General features: G+C 37.1%; 1 protein-coding gene and 1 non-coding gene across 3 annotated transcripts in view; one reads left to right on the top strand and one right to left on the bottom strand.

Moving 5' to 3' along the window:
* LOC128248884 (uncharacterized) overlaps window positions 1–7,044 on the bottom strand; it is a 118,978-nt gene that overhangs the window by 36,581 nt on the left and 75,353 nt on the right. The gene's annotated exons all lie outside the window — the stretch shown is intronic.
* Window positions 5,849–5,922, top strand: Trnan-guu (transfer RNA asparagine (anticodon GUU)). The gene has a single exon. It is a non-coding gene; the product is annotated as a tRNA-Asn (tRNA).

Genomic DNA, 7,044 nt, shown 5'->3' with positions numbered 1-7,044 from the left:
GATTTGGTAGAAAGAAACTGAAAGAAACTTGTAATATCACCATCATCATCATCGCTTAACATCTGATGGAGGAGATTAGATGTTAAAATTGATTATAGTTTTTATTACTCATGTTGCTATACAATTTGTTTCATACAAAAAGACTCAGATATTCATAATAGAAAATCAGAATTGTCTAATTGTACTCGTTGGTAGCTTGGATAAAAACTACAAAAGACGTTAGAAGTACATAGATTTTCTGTTAGTAATCATGTTGTAATGTGTTTGTTTGTTCTTGGAGTCATGTCTATTTTAAACAAGACTAAAAAATATAAATTGGGTGCTAATATTTATAATAATATTAAAATATTAAAAGGCTGACATTCTTTCTATGAATTTCTATATATGTGTCTATTTAAAACTTTGTAAATGAAATAAATTAATTGATTAGGCTGAATTTGTGTTTAGGATAACCAAATAAGGAAGTGAAAGAATTTTCAAATACAAAAACCAAGATTTTTACTTAACCATCAATTATCATTTCGACTTAAGAAATTATTAGGAAAAAATGTTTAATAGTAATCAATAAAAATTTCAGCTTTATAAAATTTATAATTAAAAGAATTTATTGTAAATAATAGATCTAATATTCATAGAAAAAAAAATAAGTGTAATATGTCGCAATTAATTATCTGGTCACAGTATTGAAATACTTTTTAGATTTTGGAATAGATACTATACGAGTAATAAGGTTAAAAATTCAAGATAAAGGGGATTTTAGTTACGTTATCAACTGCTAAACTTGTATAATCGTCTATAGAGCGATATAGAAGAAAGGTTTTTATATATTTAACATCGAAAAAATTGTTTATGTTATTAATATTTATTGTAGAGTAAGTTATAATAGATAAAAAACTAAAGAAGAGTGCTATATAAGTTTGATGTGGTGTGGAGGAGACAATAATTAATGGAAAAAATGGAGGTGTTAAAAAAGATGTAAATAGACTGACATCAGATATACGGGAATATATACACTCAAATTCATATGTATCTTACAAACCAATATACATGTTTATGCATATACACACCCATACAGCCATATATACATATACACACATTTTTCTGTACATACATAGACACACATATAAATACTTATATACATACATATATATATACATATACAGACCTACATCCATACATGCTTATACACTCCCATATGCTTGTCCATACATACATACATATATACACACATATGTACACTTATACTCGCAGTTCAATGCTTATATATGCTTCAGGGCATATATACCCATATACATATGTATATACATTATAAAAACATTATTTATATGGGAGAGTATTGTAGTTCACTTGAAGCATTGTGTATTGTTTGTAAACAATAAAAAGTTTAGAATGGTACAACAATGCACTATAAAACAAAAAATGGACTTTATACTTGTTGTAATTTGGTTATCTATAGTCCGATGATATTTCGGAATTGCAATTCCTTCTTCAGATCTTAGATGGAGTTTCTGCTATAAACTGTTTTCCAAAGATTTTCTTTTTTTCGGAAGCATCTCAGTTAGTGAATAACATAACTGGATATTCGGGTATATATTATAATATATACATATATATACCAAGATATTCCCTTCTATATCGGCGACTGCCATATTCCCTTCCATATTGGCTAACTCTAATGAGTGTAAGGTTATATAATCGGATTGTTACCTCACACTCCACTGTATTCCTTGCACGAAACTGATTGGTAAGATCAACCGTGATGAATGGATAATACTATATATTTTGGATAATATACCTGCTCTATTGACAGGTATATGAATGCAGCTTTTCCTTGTGATCTCTTAGATGATTCACATAAATATATATGTGTGTGTGTGTTACCTCCCCACCACTTGGCAACTGGTGTGTTTATGTGCCTGTAACTTAGTGGTTCAGCAAAAGACACTGATAGAATAAGTACTAGGCTTCAAAATAAAAAAAGATAAACAAAGAAAACTAGAGAAGAACTGGGGTTGATTCATTCGACTATAAATTCTTCAAGGCGCTGCTGCAGCATGGCCACAGTCTGATGAGTGAAACAAGTAAAAGACAAAAGGTAGGATGTTAAACATTGAGCTGTTGTAATTTTGTATCATTCGAGTGAGATCGTTGCCAGTGCCACTGGACTGGCTCCTGTGCAGGTGACACGTAAAATACACCATTTTGAGTGTGGCCATTGCCAGTACCACCTGACTGGCCCTTGTGCCGGTGGCACATAAAAACACCCACTACACTCTCGGAGTGGTTGGCGTTAGGAAGGGCATCCAGCTGTAGAAACTCTGCCAAATCAGACTGGTGCAGCCTTCTGGTCCACCAGTCCTCAGTCAAATCGTCCAACCCATGCTAGCATGGAAAGCGGACGTTAAACGATGATGATGATGATGATAATGATGAACACTATACTGTCAGATGTTGACCTACTAGAAATAACAGATAAATGCCCCTTAAATCACACCCTACCACCTTAAAAAAAACAGCCACATTTGGTAATGTAGGTCAGAGTAAATGGATATCCTATAGAAAAGGAGATAAATAAGGGAAGTGCAAATAACTGCAGTGCCTCTGAGTCTGCAGGACTAGCCATGGCACAATGACAATGATGATGATGATGGTGGTGGTGGCAGCAGTGGTGTCAGTGTCAAAGGAAATATCCTATAAATTATTGATCATGTTTGATTGATTTTTGAGCCTGATACATATTTGTTTTTACTGTGATCGCATAAAATGTGTAACTAGATCAAACAGTAAATCAAATGCTTAAAGTGTGTGTGTGTGAGTTCATGTGTGAGTGTGTGTGTGTGCAAGAGTGTGTGAGAGAGACTGTGTGTGCATGTGTGTGTGAGAGAGAGGGGGAGAGAGAGTGCGAGAGTGAGAAAGGGAGAGAGAGTGTGTATGAAAGAGAGAAAGAGAGTGTGTGTGTGTGTGTGCATGTGTGTGCGTGTTGTAGGTGAGCCAAATGTTTTGTCAAATAAAAACTCTGCATTCGGTAAAGTGATTTTGTTTTTTCTTTTATTTGTTTCTCGTTTAGCCCTAGGTCAGACTTGATCGAACAGATTTATGATCAAAGCTTTTCCGATCACTAAACTTTCGGATAAATCATTAAACCATATTTTTTATTCGTTAACTTGTTTCAGTTATTAGACTGTGGCCATGCTGGGGCACTGGTTTAAAGAATTTTCAGTTGAACAAGTCAATCCCTGTAATTATGTTTTTTAATTTCAAGCCTGGTACTTAGTCTATCAGTCTCTTTTGTTGAACTGCTAAGTTATGGACACGTAAACACATCAACACTGGTAGTCAAGTGGAAGTGGGGGACACACAGACAGACGCACGTGCACGCAGATATACACATATAAATTCTTTTGTTTGTTTACTTGTTTCAGTCATTTGACTGTGGTCATGCTGGAGCTCCACCATACAGGGTTTTTTTAGTCAAGCAAATCGACCCCAGGACGTATTCTTTGTAAGTCTAGTACTTATTCTATCGGACTCATTTGCCGAACCACTAAGTTATGGGGACACACTGACATTGGTTGTCAAGTGATAGTGGGGAGACAAACACAGACATAAAGACACACACACACATATATATACATACACATACACACACACACACATATATATATATATATATATATATATGTATATGTATATATATATATATATATGACAGGCTTTTTTCAGTTTCCATCCTCTAAATCCAGGCTACAGTAGAAGACACTTGCCCAAGGTGTCATACAGTGGGACTGAACCTGGAATCACGTGGTTGGGAAGCAAGCTTCTTACCATACATCCATGCCTATATATATCTACTATTCTTTCATTGTTTTACTTGTTTCAGTCATTTGACAGCGGCCACGCTGGAGCACCGCCTTTAGTCGAAAAAATTCGACCCCAGAACTTATTCTTTGTAAGCCTAGTACTTATTCTATCGGTCTCTTTTGCCAAAAAGCTAGGTTATGGGGGATGTAAACACACCAACATTGGTTGTCAAGTGATGGTGGCAGGACAAACACAAAATACACACACACACACATATATATATATATATATATGTATATATATATATATATATATATATACGACAGGGCTTCTTTCAGTTTCCGTCAACCAAATCCACTTACAATGCTTTGGTTGGCCCGACGCTATAGAAGAAGGCACTTGCCCATGATGCCACGCAGTGGGACTGAACCCGGAACCATGTGGTTGGGAAACAAACTTCTTAACACACTGCCACGCCTAGACATGCTTATGGTACGAATGAACAACAGGAAATCGCAACAGCCTTTCAGTTTTTATAAATTAATTAAAAACACGGTGTAAATTTGCTCGTTTTTGTTGTTACTTTATATATAATTATCCTTACATTTTGACACAAGGTCAGTAATTTTAGGGGAAGGATCAGTCGATTATATCGACCCCAGTGCTCAATTGGTACTTATTCTATCGACCCCGAAAAGATGAAAAGCAAAGTCAACCCCGGCGGAATTTGAACGTAGAATGTAAAAACGGACAAAATACCTAATAAATATATCGTGAAAGTTACATAAAGTATTATCCATTCCCCCAGATTTTGTCCGCTCATAATTTTCTGAAAATGCATTTCTAAATTTAAATTTAAAAGTTTTGCAACGATACGTTTTCACAGGGGTAGATTACAATCATTGATAAACATTCACATAACTTTTAGATGAAGTTTCCGATCCTCTCCCTCCACCGACAATTTCCTACCAACATTGTAGAAATTTACCGTCTCAAACGCCACAGGTTGCAAGAGATAGTTCACTGTCAGGCCCCGATAATTCAGGGTTTTCTTCTGTTCGGCTACGGAAACAGTGCCGTTAACTGCAGCATCCAGGATGTGGGAAGGAGAAATGGAGTCGCAGACCGTGGCATCCCAAATGAGGCATCTATCTCTAACCCAGGGACAGAGGGTAAGACCATGTGGTCTCTTTCCATCATTTGTGGATAATCCCGGCGGCTCCAGAACTGAAGGGATGTTAATCCGAGCCAGGGCCCGCTTAATGATTAGGCTTAGCTCGATGAGATGAGCGAAGCGATGAGCATTTAGGCGGCAAGACAGACCGTGAAGACCTGTGGGGTCGAGGGGCCTACCACAGCGGCATGTCAGTCCCCTACAGACGTCAGCTTCAATATATTCGTAATCTATACTTTCGAGAATTCACCTCTGCAAAATTTTATGAAAAGCCATACATTTTACAGGAAATTAGAAAGAAACAAAGACGGAGGCACTAAAGTGTAGTTGTGCCTTGTTTTACAAAGACGCAACAAATGACCCAGACAGCATGGTCGGTGCGCCTGCTAGAAATAGTAATAGTCTAACCTCATCCAAAATCACAACACCGCCTCACGTTGGATAATACGGTTCTGTGTTTCCTGCACAGAGGATAGAGACGTGATGGTTCCGTTTGGAAAGTCTTTAATCATAACATCTCTTCAATCAGAGCCGAGCTTCCAAGTGGTTGCTCGAAGTAACTAGAAATAATGGCCAAAATACCTTCAATGCTCACTCTAATGTTTAAAACGAGAGAAACGTCAGGACATTCTGGCCAGTGTGTACAAGAAGAGATGGCCACGGCTGGAATGACTGGCCATAGATTTGTTCGATCGAGGCTGACCTGGTGCTAAACAACACTGACGATATCGACAAAGGAGAAAAAAACTAGCAATAGCAGTAGTGGTGGTGGTGGTGGTCGTAGCAACAGCTACACAAAGTGACGCACGCACACACACTCGTGTTTGCTTTACATTTATTTTGTTCTTTAACTGAAGCGGATTTCGCATCGTAGTCTCTGTGGCGCAATCGGTTAGCGCGTTCGGCTGTTAACCGAAAGGTTGGTGGTTCAAGCCCACCCAGGGACGTACTGTATTTTTTTCTCTTTTTTTAAAAAAAAAAGAAACTGGATTTTATCAGAAACATTTTTTCTTCGTTGTTGTATTTTCAACTTTTTTTTTCTTTCTAGTTATGATGCAAACATTTATATACGACAAGTAACGTACACTTATTGTGGATGAACCTCCTGAACTGCAGTTCAAATCTTACAGATGACAAATTATTTATAAAACAGTTGTTGCTTAGTCCAGTTTAGCCTTGGATGAATCCCAGCCGTGACTCTACCGTAGTTTTGTACACTTAGGGCTATCTTATCAAATATACTTTCCTTTTTTAAACTAGTAGAACGAGGTTTGAGGGAAACTTTACAGTATTTTTTAGGTTTGTAATCATAAAGTGAAAGTTGAGACCTTCACTGTGTCCAGTAATGTCCAGATAGACGTGTCGTTAGGTAACTTGCCGCCTTTTTCGTTTGTTGAGAATAGCGTAGTCATTGCGCTTGCTAGAAATAGTAGCCAAACCTCCCCAAAATCACAGCTCGTGCATTTTCTGCACAGAAGATAAAGTCGTGATGGTCCTGCTTGGAATGTCTCTAATCATAACGTCTCTTCGATCAAGACAGAGCCACCACTTGGTTTATTGAAATAACTAGAAATAATAGTCAAAATACCTTCAGTCCTCACCCTAATCTGAAGAAAATTCTGAAGAGAAAAAAAAATTATGATCATAGTTTTGATCGAACGGGCAGAGGTTAAGATGCAGTTTATATCGAAATTCTATCATCTCATAAGCACATTGCACCGAAAACATTCTGAGGGTAAATGACATAAAGGTTATTGACTGTTTGGTACAGGGAAATACTGCTTGACGAGATACTCGTACGCACAAAATACTTTGGCCCTTTACAACGTAATGGATTCCTCTGGTTGCTATTTCTGAAATATCACTAGAAGAAGGTGCCTCTCGATGCGACATAATGAGGGAATTCTGTGAATAAAATTAAAGAATTTCACCAGTTCTTTTATATAACTCTATATACTGTCCATTCGGGGTGGTAGGCACGTTATTTGGGTCGTGGGACGAAAAGCGGTTGAGAAACTGTGATACAGAAGTTCCTTCTCAGGGTCACGGTCACAAAGAGACTTTGTTTT

Source organism: Octopus bimaculoides, chromosome 10, assembly GCF_001194135.2.
Source record: "Octopus bimaculoides isolate UCB-OBI-ISO-001 chromosome 10, ASM119413v2, whole genome shotgun sequence".
In the NCBI taxonomy this organism is placed as follows: domain Eukaryota; kingdom Metazoa; phylum Mollusca; class Cephalopoda; order Octopoda; family Octopodidae; genus Octopus; species Octopus bimaculoides.
This window is presented reverse-complemented; position numbering and strand designations above follow the sequence as displayed.